We start from the raw sequence: 18,315 nt of genomic DNA, 5'->3' as shown, positions 1-18,315 counted from the left end.
TGAACCTGTGTTCCTTGGACTGGTACTAGGCCACAAACATATATATTTATTCATGCTGCCACGAGACTTGCTCTCATTCCCCCAGGATATATATATAGGATTTCTACTCATCCCCATCATTCTGCCTGAAAAATATACTCTTTCGTAGACAGCTTTTTCTTCTGAGATTAAGGGACTTTGTCAAAAGCAGTGCAATAGCCACTGCTTCCTAGTCCCTCACCTCACTTTCCCCGCCCCCTTCCTAACTTCTCTCCCTGGGCAGCTTCGTCTGTTTCCCTGTGAGAATGAATGTTATCGTATTCCAGGTCTTCAGTCAGTGTGTTCTAAAAGGAGAGAGAGCCTGAGAGTATGACTCAACTTTATTCCTGGTACTGGACGCTGTCCTGCAGTTCGCTGGCCTGAGGCGCAGGGGAGGGAGGTGCGGGTTCTCTTTCTCTGGCTGTGAAAAGGAAATGAATGGCAGTCTACGCATTGTATTATTTAAGAGAGAGTGATAACACACTGAGCTCCTGTTATATGCACACGGGACATTACAAAGCATTTTGGGTGCTTAATATGTTACTGTTGTTTGTTTTGTTTTTAACCTTGCTTTGGCTTCTTAGGCAAAAACAGAATCAGACGGCCCCAGCAGAGAGATAACAGGCATCTGCCCTCTGGCCTGTAGATGAAAATGCTCTCCTTCAACTTCTCTAGGTTTGGAGAGTATAATCGCGGCCCGCCCTACTATCCCCACCGTGAATTGCAGTGATTTGCATTCGCTCCTGTGTCTCCATTGGCATGTAGCTTCCTCAAGGCGAGCATCGGTTTCCCGATCCATCTTTGTTTCCCTCCGTATCATCAAGTACTCAACAAACATTTGAAGTCAGTCAGCCAGGCAAGCCTTGCCAAAGCGGTAGCCCGGCTTCGTGGCCATCTCTCAGCTCTGCCTGCCAGCTCCCGAAGTGTTAAAAACAACAACAACAACAATAGGACTTCCCCCTGACAGCCACGAAAGTCGACTCCCCTGAGAGCCAATGACAACAAGCGAAAGGGCGCGGAGCCAAGCGAGCCCAGGAGCAGCTCGGAGGAACTGCATCCAGGACAGAGCCGTCTGGAGAACCCCGAGTGCAACACCGGCGTCTCCGCCGCCGGTCAGGTCAGCGCGCGGCAGACAGCCTCCCAGGGCCTGCTCCGTGGCTTCGACCGCGAGTGAGAAAGGGGAGACTCTGTCCCGGCCCAGCCTGTAAACTTGAGAGGTTCGCTGACATTAGGACTGCTGAGAGACTGAGCAGATGTAACAGGAATGCCTGTGCTCTTCCCTGACTGCCTATTTTGGCCTTCTCCCTGCTTTTAGACTGCAGTGGAGGGGTCAGAGGCTTGAGCCAAGGCAAAGATACGGGAGAAGAGATCTGGACTCTACCTCGATGGGCAGGGCCGGTTAAGACAGGAGGGGAGTACACCGAGGGGAATGTTCAGAAAATAAACTTTTTGCAAGAATCTGGAGTCACAAATGGGCCAAGTTTTCCTACTTGGTTAACCCCTGAACACTGGTAGGAGCATCATTTTAATGTGTGAGTGTTGGAGAGAGGCAGGGAATGGTAAGAAATGGTGCATTGAAAGAGTGGACTTGGCAGTCTAGTCCCCCCACTGGCCTTCACAGTAACTGTGGCTTGACTTCCTGATCAGCCCCACCCTTCTCTCCCAGCATCATCTAGAAATCTGTCCAGGGAGAGGCTGTGGATATAATGAGGTCTCTCCAGTGTTCTGTGTGCGTGTCCCAGTTCTGAGTCTGCCTGAGTGGCACTGAGAGCCTTCCCTCCTGCAGACAGGAACTAGGAAAGGTAAGCCTCGAAAGGCAGGGCCTTTACTTCTTGTCCCATCTCAGTGTGGCAGCTGGAAAAATTCTGCTCCCCAGGCCCCCTTCCTTCCCCTTGTTCCCTGAAGATGTGTAAGCCCTTCACCTGCAGGAGAGGAGTGGAGTTTGTTCACACTCTTCTTTCCCTGCCTTCTGCTGTGCCTAGCTGGCAGGTAGCACACACAGGCTGTGAGGCATCCGTTCCTTGACTTGAACCTCTGCAGTGACCCTGGGTCCAAAGGTCCTGGGAGTAACTGCCCTCCTGTTAAGTCTTGGCTGCTCTAACTGGTGGGACTTCCAACCTTCTCTTTGACAAGTTCCAAGCATCCTGCTGTTATCAGCAGGAGACTCCCAGGCATTCTGGAAGCTCAGCATGAGCATAGGAACCACTGCCGTTGCTTGTAGCTGCCTGGACCCACAGCAGAGAGCCAAGAAAAATCACTTCACACCGTGTGCGCTGACTTCCCCCAGAACTGGCGCAGCCGGGGAGTCTGCAGAGCCACGGAAATCTTCCTCCAAGCAGTGTGTCTCCAGTAGCTACAGAAGCAGTGTCTGTCACCCTTTAGTTTTCCGTAGAGGGTCGGAAATCGATGCTAGCAGTCCCTGCTTCTGAAGGTGGAGAGCCGACCAGCGGCACCTTTGGAAGGAAAGAGGTGGTTCCACTTGAGGGTTCCTGTCTCCTTTTGCCACAGTTGGCACTTCAGGGCCCAGTGAGAGGTATCCCCTCTGAGACTCTGGAATTAAGGGTGCCCTTTTAGATTGAAACCTTGAAGAGTGCATAGTGAGTGGGTCAGAGTTTATTGTCAAAGTCTTTGTGAAAAAGAACTATACTGTAACCTGAAAAAATGATCCAAAATTCAAGAAAGAACTGCCCTAAAAACGGAGGGAGAAAGGATCTCAGAGACAAATCTGGTGGTGTTTAACCAAGTGCTGTGGGCCAGACGTTGCCCTGGCCTCTTCGGCCCTGGAGGCAGGTAGATGGCTGCTTTGGAGTTGGCTGGGTTGGCCTCCATCAGGCATGCAAATCACAAAACAGACTCCCTTGTTTCTCATTCCACGCTCTGCAAGCAACCTTCTCTTACCATCTGATCCCCAAGTGCTGGTCACAGGACATGAATGCATTGGCCCCTGGCCAATACATTTCTATTTCTATTCATAATTTTCATTATGAATCATGACTGGTATGCTGGTTTTGAGTACCAGTCTGTGGGAGCTGAATCCGCCATCTGTGTGTTCACAAACTGGATTTCCGTGCCTGCAGGGCTGAGGACAAGAACCTCAGCCTCACCTTACCTCGCCAAGGTAAGACCATGCCAGGGAGGACCTCAAGGAGCTCCCTGATGGGCTGGTGGTCAGTCTCCTTCCCCCTCAGACTCGTAAAGTTACCAGACCTCGTGAGGGTTCTGTCTATATTCAGGGACTGGCAGGAGAGAATTGTGTTTGGGGCCCTGGGCTGGAGTCAAATATTTGGTGTGTATCCATTCTTCAGCTGTTAATGTAAGTCAGTTGCCTACTCTTTCTCTGCCTCAAGTTTCTCATCTGTGATTTGGGGAAAGCAAAGTGTCTCCTTCATAACATTGTTAGGAGAAAACAAGACAGCATGTTCAGTCTTCCTGCAGTGGGTAACATAAAATGATGCTGATAAATAGTAGTTACTCTTATTTTTAGACCTCTCACTAGATGCCAGGCGTGGTGCGTTGACATATTTGCATGAAGTCAAACAGCTGGCAAGCGGGGGAGCTGGGGGTTGAACCAGGCCAAAGCTAATGTTTTTGACTGCTAGGTTCAACTGTCTCTGGTTGTTTAACAAACATGGCACAACCTGCACTTCCAAATGCCTCTTCCCCTTTAAAGGAATAAATTTGGAAGACTGTGTACTTATTCCTAAGCCTATTTGGAATTCCTCTTTTGGACTTACCTGAGAAAATGATATATTTTTAAAACATCCTTAACAGGACAAATCTTCATAAAGAGATTTCATCTGTCTTGATAACCGAAACTTACTTCGTGCCAAGCCCAAAAAATAAAGTGGAGAATTATAGAAGACATGATGTAGACAGCAATTTCACAGCTTTGACAAAAGTAGCAAATACTTCATTGTCACAAAGCATTTTCTGTTATTTCTGACTTTCCTATCATATTGGTCTTGTATGGGGTAAAGTATGGAAATATGTATTGTTATTAGTAAGTCAGGTTAACTACGAATGGGTTAAATTAGTGTAAGTAGTGACTAATTAGTGGGTTAATATAAACAAAGGTTGCTAATGAGGGCCTTGTCTTTTCAACAGTTCTGTCATTAACCTGAAAGTACGCTCATTAAACCTGTGAATCAAAGGGGGAAATGTGTGATTTTCAAAAGGAAGGAGCGGTTGAAAATTAAGTCCAATAAAGTTAAATATAAGATCCTGCACTTCAAGCTAGAAAAAATAACTGAGTAACCGTATGTACAGGATAAGCAATATCGCTTAACAGAGGCAAATGAGAAAAATGCTCGGAAGTTTTAGTAGAGAGGAATTTAATCTGAGTTAATGACTGCCAACAAAAATACTAAAATGTTGGGCTGAATTAAAGGAAGCACAGATTCTAGAACAAAGGAGTTGACACGTTCACTCTACTCTGGTGATTATAATTCCAGAAACTGTGATTTAAAAGGAATACAGCCAAACAACTATTTAGAAGAGAGTAAACATGACGGGAAAAGAATATGAGAAATGTTGAAGACTTAGGAGATGTGTTGTTTGAAGATGAAAATTTTGAGGGGCATGATGGATTTCTTTAGATATTTAATGTGCAATTTACAGGGGAAAAGGATTCCATTTATTCCATATAGTAGCAAGGGATAGGATAAGAAAAGTGGGTGGAAGCTTTACTGAGATTTTTAGTTGAGTGCGAAAGACCTGTACAATAGTGACAGAAAACTAAAAATGAATGAGGTTTCAGGAAAAAGCTTTCCCATACCGGAGGTGCTCCTGCAGAAACAGAAACTGCACAGCTTCTCACTCTGCCCCCATGAGAGGGCGTGTGCTTCTCGGATCCTATTTATAACCATCGCTCTCACCCAAAAGCAGCCGTGAAGCCCCCACATCTGCTGTAAAGCCAGAGTGACCGGCTGTCCTGATTTTCCCAGGACTGAGGGGTCTTTCTGAGTGCGGGACTTACAGCTAAACCTGGGAAAAGCCCCATGCAAAGTGTAATGACCTACCACCCCAGAGGCGAAGAGTTGGGAATAGAGTGGGTCCTGGAAGGCGTGGTCGAGGGAAACATGAAAGACATGCAGGCGACCCAACCTTCACTGAACCAACACGCGAATAAATGAAGGTGTTGTCTTTCATGTGCAGGGCGGGGCAAAGTAGGGGCTTACAGCTGTTCACGTGGCCAACAATACAATAACTAATAAATGATAATACAAGCATAAACTATTCTGTGTACTCACAACTGTAAACCTACTGTTGACCCACTTTGTGTAAATGAAATTTCTAAATATTTGAAGATTACTCTTTTTAAAATTTGTTTATTGATTTTTAGAGAGAGGGGGAAGGGAGAAAGAGAGAGAAAGAAACATTAGTTTTCTTGTTCCACTTATTGATGCATTCATTGGTTGATTCTTGTATGTGCCCTGACTGGGGGCTGAACCCACAACCTTGGCATGTAGGGACAGTGCTCTAAACTGAGCTGCCTGGCCAGGGCTTGAAACTTACTCTTTAAATACCAACAAATTTATACCTATTATATTTAAAATGTCCTAAGACGTATTATTTAGTTCCTGGTGCTCTTTGTCAGACAATAAGAAGTATAGATTTATCTTTTTCAAAAAGATATCAGCAAAACATTTTTATTGGAACATAGGGCAAAAACCCAAAATGGTTAAGTATTGACAGAGGTGGGTTTGAACCTGCTTCTGTCCTTTGGAGCATGCCACATAACTCCATCTATATCTTAGTTTTCTCAGCTGTAAGTTGGTGGTAACATTTGCACCTACTACACAAAACACAGCTGAGTAGACCATAATAAGCACTCAATAAATGGTATTTTATCATTTTTACTAACCAACAGAGTTATTGTCGGGGCTAAATAGCTCCAGGCAAGTTGTATTGTCTCCTAGATATCTGAACAGACTCTGCTGTCTGCTCTCAGTATCTCTGCTCTGTATGCTTAATCTCTGTCTCAAACACAATCGAATGACTGTGTGAGGACACTTTACCTCCCTCAGGAGCAAAGTGCATGTGCTTTTTGATGGCTGTTCGTTTATATCTGGTCCCTGGACTCTTTTCCAAGTACTCAGGGGTTCTGGAAACATTACCTAACAATAAGTGTGGCACTATGAAATCAGTCAGTCTGCCAATTTTACCAGCAGTTTGATGTTAAAATAATAATTTTCAAACATAGTTTTATGAAAGGTGCTTCTCATTGTTTTACCACTCATTTTGTCCCCCCAAAAGTCCTTATTCTTCTCCATGGGTCCTCAAATACTAAAGAACCACTTGGACAGATGTGCATCTGAACTTTATTAGTTTTCTCAGGAAAGTCCAGGAAAGGAACATTCCTAAAGCGTAAGAATGAGATTTTAAGATAGCAACTGTTCTCCCTTATAACGTCACCGTTGATCCCGCACTGAAAGAGCAGTAGACAAACGTGCGAGTGAGAAGCAAAAGAAGGCTCTAAGTTAAGAAAGGAACCCGGAGGCACACTTAACATGGCCCTGTTCGACTCCCCTGCCCTTCTCTCTCCTCCCACCTGCACATCTAACCACTGCAGCCCAGATCTGCAGGGCACTCACTACCTAACCAGCTGCATTCCTCGCTTCGGGACTGGACGGAGATTAAAGTCATTGTTCCCTCAAATCCATGGTACAGCCCCGAGGTGTTCCCTGGGAGAGAGGAGAGACTTCAGAAGAGCCGATCAGGTCATGTGTGCTGGCATCACTCACATATCTGTTTGAAAGATGCAGAGTTTTTTTAAATCTCTGTAGTCCAAAGTTAACCTATTTGAAACCGCTGGGAGTTGGCCTCCTGTCTAAAGGTTTAACTGTAGGTAAACAATCTAAAAAAAAAATTTAAAGACCTTGTTTTTGATCAGACTGTTCAAAGAAAGACTTTTGTGGGTAAAAGTTCATGAGGCTGAAACAATAGAAACATTTGTGAGTGGAATATGGCCTTCCCTCTTTTTCTTTAGTTTTAATTTTATTTAATTTGGAAAATTGAAGATCCCAAGCAAACCAAATTCGTGTAATATTTTCTTTACTATTTTACATTTGCTAAGTAGCTATTGCATTTTTTTAATTCAGTATAAGTGGACATACAGTGGCCTGCACTCTTAAAGCAGAGGTCTCAGTTCCCCTTTGCTCGCCTCCTTCATGCGAGAACATGGACACAACTTGTTTTACAAGCTGATCACTGATAACTAGGCGAGTCATAGAGGATACTGTTCAATTGGGCATTTATCTAGGTCTAGGAAAAGCTGGGCACAAATTTCAGAAGGGTTGGTATTCACTTGGCAAACAACTTCCTGAATGAATCATCTGGCTAGAGCTCATTTAATGATTAGAAAGCAAAAGGGAAAAGTAGCAGGGACTTTTCCACTCCCCCAGTTCTTTATCGATCGATCCCATTATAGATTGGGATAAACATCGTCCAGAACTGAAAAAGAAAAATAGACAGTCTGACCCATCCCCTGATTTACACCTTACTTTTTAGTATTTAAGTGATAGAACTTAATCCTTGATTCATGAGCTCAATGTGTTACTATTTCAAAAGTATGAAGGTACTTACACGTCCATGAGTTTGCCTGTGTGTTTCAGTTGTGGCAACCACATGTCCTAAGTTATTCAGGAAAGACCATGATGTTTTATATATCATGAAGTTAAAATTTTTTCCAGTTTGGGAAATGTGATTATTTTAGCTAGAGCCTCAGAAGCTCTGTTAGCAGTAATGCGCAAAGCTGTTTTAGGCTGAGGGCAGGCTGTTGAACAGTCTTCTTCCACCCCGCTTACGCCGTCTTACCCATGTAACAACAAGTCGTCGCCTCTACATGATTTTAACGCACATGAGAAGGACAGGGTTTACTGCAATGAATGCTAGAATTATCCTGACCTCCGTACTTTATTATAAGCGGAGAAAAAAGGAGAGATGCAATGGTTTATGTCCGCTCTAAGTTGTCCCCCTCCTGGCTGGAAATCGCATGCCTTTCCGAGGTGCCTGCTGCACCATGTGCTCTTCGCCAACCATTCGCTCCCTCCAGGGCCACACTCCTGATGTGTGAAACAGGGCACACTCCTCTTCACAGCTCTGTCCCCGCGGTCTCCACACCTCCACTACGCAAGGTGGTGTAGCGCTGTTGGACTGAGAGAATAGTTGGAGTGACTTGAGGACATCTCTGTAAGAAGGGGAATAAAGTTTTAACAGAACATGAAATGTGCCCTAATTGCACACCTCAGTGCAATTTGATAGGTAGGAACTCTATGTAAGCTGTCTTGCTGGTAGTCCCATTCATACTTCCACTTAATTTCTTTTTTTTTAAGATTTTATTTCTTTTTAGAGAGTAAAGGGAGGAAGATAGAGAGAGAGAGACAGAGAAACATCAATGTGCGGTTGCTGGGGGTTATGGCCTGCAACCCAGGCATGTGCCCTGACTGGGAATCGAACCTGGGACACTTTGGTTCCCATCCCGCACTCAATCCACTGAGCTACACCAGCCAGGGCTATACTTCCATTTAACTTCATTAAATAGAAACTTAGTCTCATGGCCAGTAGAACTGCTGCTTCAAGGGTGAAGTCCGTATTCCACTCTAAACATTTTCATGTCCCTGTGATTTCAGCCTGGTGTCCCCACAAAAGACTACACAGGGAGGCCAGCAAAATTCAGTGCTCTACCGTCTGCTGACTGTAAGAGGAAGTCAGGGGTTGGAGAACAAAATGAGATTGGTGATACCAATTAACATATTTTTTTTATACCTCCTAGCTCTAGTGTATCAATGGTAGTCCTGCTAAATGACCCTTCTGATAGTCCCAGGAAAGTTAACGAGACAGTCAAGGAATTGCTTTGTAGATAACCCAATGTATATTCTTTCTACCCTACTCTCAGGTCTGAGAGCCCGCCACTTTCTAACCTCTGCTGTGGGGCTGTCATCTGCCTTTGGAAAGCTGTAGTTGCTCTCATTCTAGGACCTCTCTCTCGCTGCTTCCTTCTCTTGGTCTGATTTACTTAGTCAAGAAATTCCAAGTGGTTCCCCTCTATCTAAAAATAAGTAAAATATTTTTTTTTAAAAAGGAGAAAATCCAAATGGGCCCTGGCCAAGTAGTTCAGTTGGTTAGAGCATCATCCTGATATGCCAGGGCTGTGGGTTTGATCCCCAGTCAGGGCACATACGAGAATCAACCAAGAACAAGTGACACGGATTACAGAAACAGTATTCTAGCACAACAGTTATTCCTTAAGGTTGATTTATTTGGTTGCTAGCCTCTGCATATAACTTTTCCTCTTTTTCTCTTCTTACCCTCCCTCTACTGCTCTTAGTGTGAAGTGTTAGTATTGGGACACCTGATCTGTGAAGACAGTGCCAATAGAGGAGTTACAAGTTCCAACCATGCAAATCAGGAGAACTGATCAAACTCTTAAGTCTCCCTTACTCTCTACGGGAGTAGAGTTTTGCCTCAAAGTTCTAGTTAAACTTGACCACCATAAATGTGCTCTACAGTGTGACCAACATTAACTCTCTGGTCCCACCAGCGCTGTACTGCCCAGTATTACCCCTTATTTCTGCTCTCAGACCTTGCTCTCGCCGCACACTGCAGCTGCCACAGCAGCAGGCACAGGGGCGGTAACGGCCGGAGCCTGGCAGTGTGATACAGACTTAACAGAAATGGAACCACAAGCAGTCAAAAACTACCTTTTGTCTAGACATTATGACAATTCTTGGGAAGCATATTCATGTGCAAGAAATTATAAAGAACATCAGTGTCACCCATACAAAAGGCCTCATTGGACTGTGGCTTCGGGAGCTTGAACTAAGTTTCATCCAGTCTTTGGTGATGGTAAAATTACATTATACCAACCAAGAGCGTTTAATGACTTATAACCATTTCCTTGCCTTTGCTGACATGTCAGATCCCGAAGGAACTTCATGATTTCCAGTTACATCGATGATTCTGTTCACAGCACCTTGACATATACTTAATCCTACAGTACTAACAACCTTAGCATGCACTGACAGTGTGGCTGTGGCCCTTAAAACAGATGACTCCTTTGAAGGGACAAAATCAATTTTACCTTTCTGTCACGGATGTGTCATGGAAGCACACAACAGTACATCACTTCCCTCAAGCTTTAAAGAAGTAACAAGCTGTGCCGTAGACAAATTATCCCAGCAGCTTGAGCAGACCATAGAGACTCTCAGCAACCATACCAACTGTGCCTCTGAAAATACGCTCAGTCAATAAAGTATCATCTATCCTGAGACTGCCTTAGAATCTGGTTTTACTGAGCAGTTCAATAAGATGAGAGCTGAGAAAAGAGACAGTCAGTCACCCCTTGCATATGGATCTCAGCTGCACAATGTGTTGGTTGTGTACATTGCTGAATATATTAGGGGGCATCTGCGCAAGCATAGGACGAGGCCTTCACGCACAATCTCATTACCAGGACTTGCCCACCATTGCAACTATTGCAACTAGAATGTGATGACTTGCAACATGTTTTCTTGGACACAGTATCTACCCAGCTAGATCTAAGTCCAGATATCAAGGATCTAGTATCTGACAAGTTCATAATAGAGCCAAGGAAACACTGGCTATATGAATGTAACATTGTGGCACACAGAGAAAAGCATGAGCAATCCATACAATATCTAGAAAAATGTGGCTTCAAACATCTTGTCAAAGCTGTAGTCGCTGGTCATTTGGATAATGTTCCCACAATGTTAGCTCCATTTTGCACAGGGAAACTGGAGTCTGAGATGTGTATCACAGTTCTGGTTCCTAAGGAGAAAAAGCTTAAGAGAAAGGGGAGATACTTTAGTGTTCATTATATTGCCAAGTGTAACAGAGATTAATACCAAAGAGCACGTGAGGCCAGTAATCCAAACGTATTCAATGACAATGACTTCTAGCTGGTTAAATCATGCTCTTGCAAAATGATCTCATACTGCCACAACACACGATAAGTTTGTCATCAATATAGATTTCGCATCATGGTGTAATTACTGTAGACCAGGGGCCCAGTATGCATCGTGTGCAGAATTGGATGCCTTTCTTGGATGTGATGAATTCTTTAGGACAGGGAACCTTATGCCAAAGTACAGTATACCGCATTTATTACACAAGGTAAGTTCGGCCTTCCCTGTCAGCTACCTGGTGGATTGCCGAGGAGGACATAAGAACCTGCATACACGGTGCTGGCTCTGCTGGGGAAGGGATGAGACACAAGTTGTGCACCATAATGGCCTCTTGCTCAAAACTTTCAGCTCTTGAAGGGGTTGGGGTCAAGGGTGTTATTCTTGACCAGGATGACAACCAAACAATAATAGTTACCCATGCTGAAGAAGAACAAAGGAGGAGTCCGTGGCAGCATACTGGAATCAATAAGAAAACATGTAGAAGCGACGGGCCATACCTTTAAAAAGGAAGAATGATGGGCAGGTGGTTGTACAATTATGGAAAATGAAAGTATTTTAAGGAAACTGTAGTACCTAATTCGTTTAAGATCATGCCATGTGTTTCTGACAGCATTGGTGGGATTTTCCCCAATACCTATTCCAAGCTTGTATGTATTGTTTCATCGTGAGAGGCAACTGCCAAAGCAAGACTATACACCATGGAGAACAATAATCATAGGGTGTATACTGTATCACTGAATTTACCATCCGAACAGACCAAAAAGTACAGAAGGATGTGAACCACACCATCACTTCATCTATTATTGGCCCTCTGTTGGGTAGGCTGCCAATGGATGCAGTTGCTCCGTCTACTTTCTTCTGTGGAATGGCCAGTGCACAACCATTGCAGGTCGCTGAATCATCACTGCTGGAGTAGAAGAGTCAGTACCTCTGAATATGATTCACCAGCTTACTCAAATGTCTATTCCATCATTAAGGAGGTAGATAGCACTTATTACTGATCCAACCTGCCTAAACATTGCACAGCCACTAAGGCCTGAGAAAGTGTTAAGAGAATGAGTAGAAAATGCAAGTATTGTCTAATGGCAGGTCTGCGAGGCTGCCTAGCCTGTTAGCCACATCACTCAGATATGTCCTCAGTTCTTGCAGCTGACCTAGTACCTATGACTCCACTATACCCAGGAACTGTGAGTGCAATATTTGAAATGAGCAATGTTGCCTGTGGGCTGTCATTATTAGAAAAATTTCAAACATCAAGTACCATTATAGAAACAAGCCAGGAACTCTGTTTTGGTGACCTGGTATATGAAAGGGGTAGATACAAGGGTGAGGTTATGATGCACCTAATGGGCAGTGTTATCCCTGATTCAATTGACATTTTGTCCATTATTCTTACAGATTACAGTGCATGGGGTACCGATATACTCAGATGATTTGGAGTTACCATGCCCTTTACTACTGAACAAATTCATATTACTACTAAGATCACTCCATCTGCTAGTTGATCAAAGTATTATATTCTTGCCCTGGCCAGGTTGCTCAGTTGTTAGAGCATAGTCCCAATACACCAAGTTTGCTGGTTCAATGCCCAGTCAGGGCACATACAAGAATCAACCAATAAATGTATTAATAAGTAAAATAATAAATCTCTCTCCCTCCTCCCTTCTTCCCTTCCTGTAAAATCAATAAGTTATTTTTTAACTATTCTCCACCCTACAAAAGGTCAATTGTGTGACAACACCTGCTGAAGGCAGGAAGGCCCCTAATGCATGTTAAAGTTCAGTGTGGCTCAGTCAGTAATCTACCTTCCATGCCAATAGGTGTATAGGTGTGATGACAGAAAACCTGTTAGTGTTGTCACACTGGTTTAGAATCACAGAAATGGTATCTCAAACTAACTTCACTACTTAAAAGGCTGGTAAAAAGACATACATACAGTTCCACCTGGAATTATCGGTGGAATAATGACTGACTGTTTACCAAGTGGAGCTGAGGATAGTACTGTTTGACAGTGAAACCGGAAAAGCCAGCATTCGTGCTTCCTGGCACCCACCAGAACCAGTAAGCAGAGACAAGGATTGAGTCTTTATGGGTGCTTTATTCAGATGCCAGCACTCTGAGAAGACGGTGGGTTATGTACTCTCAAAAACTGTCTTAACATCTCACCTCAAGCCAACCTTTTTATAAGGAGAAGAAAGGGTAGGTAAGGGGTCTGGAAAAAAAGTTAATTAGGTAAGAGTTTCAGCCTGGAGGTGATTTTCCTAGTACTGCTTTATCATTTGATCTACAATTCTGCATCTGTGTCCCTCCCTGGAGCACAGTGGCTCGGATACCACTGCCACTGTCTGCAGGCCCCTCGGACACAAGGTTGAGTTGCTTGTTGACTTCCTGGAGTTACGAACTCCAGTTCTTGGAATAATAGCTTTCCACATGCTTTAATCTCTTAAGCATATCAACTATGACTAAAGCTAAAATCTTTAACTCCAGTTCCCCTATCAGCAACATTAACACCATATGTACTTAAATGTACTACCGATTTTATGACGAACTACACAAAATCTGGTAAAGACTATGCCATAACTTCCAGCAGGTGTTTATTCACAGGTGCAACTTAATCACAGCTGCAGTGCATTCTGGGAAAGGTAGAGAGAACATTCTTCTGAACTGAGTCCTATAGGTCATGTACCAAAAAAATTGTTTCGGAGGAATTCTCTCACTCAACCCCCAATCTATCAAGGTCTGCCTAACTTAGTGCCTCATCTGTATAAATAGGTAGGCCTATCTAGGTCTACCTAACTTAGTGACCTCATCTCAACTCTCTAGCACTACTACATCTATGGAGGCAGACAATAGTGACCCATATGATGCAGCTGCATGACTCATGACTGACGAGGCATACAAGGGATTATGGGTAGAGTTTAGAAGACCAGCAGTGGGTCTCTCCTCAGAGTCCACCCTGACATCATTAGAATATCACTAGCTCAGTGTAGCTTGGTGCTGCTTCATATTATGAAAGGCGATGATGAAGAAGATATGTTTTCTAGTGCTGAACTCTAAGCCGGATACACATTTCACAGATTACATGTGGTCTGTCAGATGTGACAGTGCCATCAGTCCAACAGTCAGAGGGCTAATGACAGCTACAGAAGACGATGTGTTCCATGCACAACTAGAAATGCGCCATGATGTGTTCGAAACTGGATTCCTTGCTTTTCCAAACAGGCGAGGTATTCTGATGAGGCTGTTAACGGCATCACATTCAAGGAAAATATACTATGAAGGAACACTTAGTGGATTTAAACCAGTGGAACTCTATGGGAAGGCATATGTCATGAGACGCAAGATGGTTATTGCATCATTACTCAAATCTCATTTTTAACCATGTACTGCTTGAGACAAACACATATATTGTTAAGGGACCTAATTGCAGACATATGGCTACAGTGAGTCTGCCTTTTGAAGGGGAGTTAATGTCACTCTGTCACAGATGACAAAAGTAATTTGTTTCAAGCATACCATTGAGACTTTAATTTTGTGGCCAGATGTTCCTACTGTAGTTTGTTTAGACCTTTGTCATGTAACACATCATGTTTTTTACTTGACAGGGGGGAAGTGGGTAAACTCTAGGGTTATTGATGCTGAGTTATGTAATGTAACTTGTGAACACCTAGAAATAAGACCCTCTCAGTTTTATACCAGATAAAAGTTATGAGTTGACCTCAAACACACAAACAAACAAACAATGCATAAATATGTGGGTCAACAAGTCAGTGCTTCCTCTCTCTCTAAAGTCAGTCAATAAAAATTTTTTTAAAAAGAAAACACAAAGTAGAATATAATAGAAATAAGGTAACAAGATGGTTGATTCAGGTCCAAAAATGGGTTGCCAAAATCATCTTTACCGTGACGGTAATAACCATGACTGTGAAGACCGAGGTACCAGATGTTCAGTTTCCACACGTCTGGCCATTTCCAAGCAGAGATGCATCTATCCCCATTAGAAAATAGGATCCAAAAAAGAAAATAAAGGCATAACTGAAACCCAGGATAGTCCAATAAAGAACAGTTTTAATGCTTAGTTGATGGTTTTTACTAACATCTCTGCGGAGGGTAGGCTTGTGCTGTGACACGGGGAGTCTACATGCTGTCTCCGTAGACCATACATCAGAACAGATAGGGGGGTAGAACAAACACTGTGCAGAGTCAGGTACACACCCTCGTACAGTGTTTGCCGAGAAAACAGTAGAACTGATAAAATTGGGGTGTGAATAAACACATTCTTATCTTTAAAAATACTGTACAGGGGTAGCCAGCCTAATACAATAAAAACGACCATGAACAAAAAGCAGCTCAGAGTGAAATTCAAATTTAGCTGTTGCATAGTCGCAGTTTCCTGCAGCTTGTCTTCCATCTTTACCCACGATTGCTGTGCCAGCATTTGCTTCTTATATCATGCTTCCGTCATCACCACCGTCACCAACAGCCCATGTTACCAGTTTCTCCGGTGAGGTTGTGCCTTGGCTTTCTGCAGTGGTGCCCTACGACAGCACAAAGCAGCTGAACAATTTCCACAAACACCTGTAAGTTTTTTGTGCTCCTTGAGTGTGAGAGATAGACTGATCCCATCCACCACCAGCGCATGCTGAATCACGTGATCCCCTGTCATTCTTCCGGCAAGCTGCCTCAACTGTTCGGCACATTCACTGTCCGATTCCTTGTTTATTAGTTCAAGGATACTCATGGTTCTGTGGAAATGTCCACATGATAAACTCACACTAACAGCTCTTTCATGTTTCCCTCCATTAAGTACCCCATACTTTCATACCAGCCATTCTCAGTGCTTCAGTAGTTTCTTGAACTTTATCTTGTAGTCTGTCTTCTGCTATAGCTCCAAGTAATACCAGGTCTTTCTCCATGAGCTGGAAGACATTTGCCAATTTCTCTTCCTGTTGCTGCAAGACAGTCCTGGCTTCAAACAGGCATCTATTACCTCATGCTCTTTAGTTGTGAACTGTCTACAGGCCATGCCCAGAGGTCTTAAGCCTTTCAAAGTAAAATCATCTACATGAATTCTCTTTTTTTCTATTTGTCCACCTATACACAGGAAGAATTGATGATTCAGTTTAGTACCGATGATGGCTATAGAAATAAGGATTGCTAGATAAATTATCAAAAATGTATCCATTGACTTTTCTACTCCAGATCATTTCTGTGACTTGCTCTTGTGGTTTAATGCCATCTTTGTTTCCATTCCTGTGTTTAACATATAGCAACACCCAAAATTTCTTTTGTGTTTTTAAATCCATTCCACAAAGCCTGACATTCTGGCCCCAGAGGTCTTACAACTTCTTTCATTTATTGAATTATGAACCATCCATCCTGTGAATGTGTACGAGTAAGTTTGCTTCTGTTTGCTGACATCACAGCTACAGGAGTGCCAACTCTTTGTCATGCTGCTGTTTCTGGAACTGCCGCTTGTGTCTCCCGGTGAGTTTCTCCACCCAAACTAGCAGCTGCAACATGACAAGAACCATCAAGTAAGTCTGGGGACAGAAGCACCAGACCTGCAGGGAAATTTCATCTCTGGCTCTTCAAACAGCATCATCCACCTGAATGTTTTTTTCGTCTAGGTCTCACCAAGCTACCACTTCAAACAATGTAAATAGGAGAACAGGGGCCCCTTTGCTTCATTATCTGAGTTACGTTGCAACCAGTCTTCCCATCCCTGCTTTATGGTGGCTGCTGCTGTCACAAAGGAGAATGGAAGTCCACTGGTCCTTGGACTGGTAGGTGTATCGTCAATCATAAGCTGAACCAAAAATGTAATAAAATAAAAGTTTGCCACTCTTCTAAACTGTTCAAAGGAGTTCTTTGGAACAAAATTCCACACAGTATACTCAGATGAAATGATCCAGCTCCCTGTAAATGTCTGAGGTGTGTGACGGCCATTCTGAGGAATCCTGGGGGCTATGTGAAAGTTCTGGTGTCACTCTGATGCGGTGGGTCAAACCCCAGCTGCTGCTGGACCCAGCGCCGCAGGCCCCCACTATCGCTGCCCGGTCCTGTGGGACACGGGTGAGGGTCTGCAGGTGGAGGCTGAGGAGCCGGAGGGGGATGCGGGAGAGCCCCTCTTCCACCACCACCTCACTCCCGGGAGCACCTGGTCCCCACCTCACCTGGTGGCTGAGGTCTTACAGGCCTGGTATAGCTGAGGCTGTCGCCGCACCGAGGCCGCCTTCATTCTAAACTAAAGCTTTGCATAGGTGTGTGTGTGTGTGTTGGAGAAACCATAGTACATACAGAGTTCCGTACTGTGATTTCAGGCATCCCCGAGGGGGTGGGGGGTTGGAACATATCCCCGTGGGCAAGGGGTGCTGTACCCCATACTGTGTGAACATACTTCCGTCCCCTTCTGCTTTTAAACTTTGTCTCCTGAATCTTCAGTTGTAATGGGCTGCTCACTTAGCTTCTCCCAAAACACATGAGGTTCTTAAGTGTTCCTTTAAGGATCTAGGTAAATTCTTAGCAAGACTTAACCTCTCCCCCAACCTTTTAACTACTGACAATGGTGGGGGAGTTTGTTTCTTCTTTTTTTATTCAATGACAGTTGACATTCAATAATTTGTTAGTTTCAGATAGGTTTGATTCTTTAGGCCACATTCATAATAGTAGCCTTTTTCCAAGTTCTTAGTATTCTCACTGATTTTGCTTGGAATACTGATAATTGGGCAATAATTCCTTCAGGATTTCATTTAATAATTTAAGTTAGTTTTAATTTATCAATTTTAGAGAGTTAAACATCAATTTATTTTCCACCCATCTCTGCATCCCTTGGCTGACTCTGTATGTGCCCTGACCAGGGGTTTATCTCGCAACCTTGGTGTCTTGGGACAACACTCTAGCCAGCTGAGCTGCCAGCCCAGGGATCCTTTAATCATTTTAATTTCCTCCATTATACCACAAAACATTTTGATATGTTCACCAAATTTTTTTGCAGGGGAGAGCGCAAACGCAGTTCCCCACTAACACAAATTATGCAGTCGGGTTTCCCATGTTTGAGGACGTCGCTGGGGTCAGCATATCTGGGGTGCAGTGGGCAAGCCACACGCTGGGGAAACCACCTTCGTGGTCATGGTGTCTCCCCTGCTAGGTAAATATTCAATGAAGATTTTTTGAACTCCTACTATGAGACAGGCATACTCACACAGCAAATAGAGCAATAAGCAAAATGAAGTTCCCCGCCCTCATGAGGCCTACCATCCAGTAAACATTTTCAGTAACCACAGTAGCGAGCCTGTTGTTGATGCCTGTAATGCTGAAGATTTTCCATACTCTGGCTTTGGATGAGAATTACCTGTCTTGTATTTACATC

The 18,315-nt window shown here is 43.8% G+C and overlaps 1 non-coding gene across 1 annotated transcript; it reads right to left on the bottom strand.

The window, feature by feature from the left end:
- Window positions 1-17,937: 17,937 nt before the first annotated feature.
- LOC123804903 lies at window positions 17,938-18,101 on the bottom strand. The gene has a single exon (XR_006783253.1). It is a non-coding gene; the product is annotated as a U1 spliceosomal RNA (small nuclear RNA).
- Window positions 18,102-18,315: the final 214 nt, after the last annotated feature.

This window comes from Phyllostomus hastatus, unplaced genomic scaffold, assembly GCF_019186645.2.
Source record: "Phyllostomus hastatus isolate PE091 unplaced genomic scaffold, TTU_PhHast_1.1 phas_scaffold_216, whole genome shotgun sequence".
NCBI lineage: Eukaryota > Metazoa > Chordata > Mammalia > Chiroptera > Phyllostomidae > Phyllostomus > Phyllostomus hastatus.
This window is presented reverse-complemented; position numbering and strand designations above follow the sequence as displayed.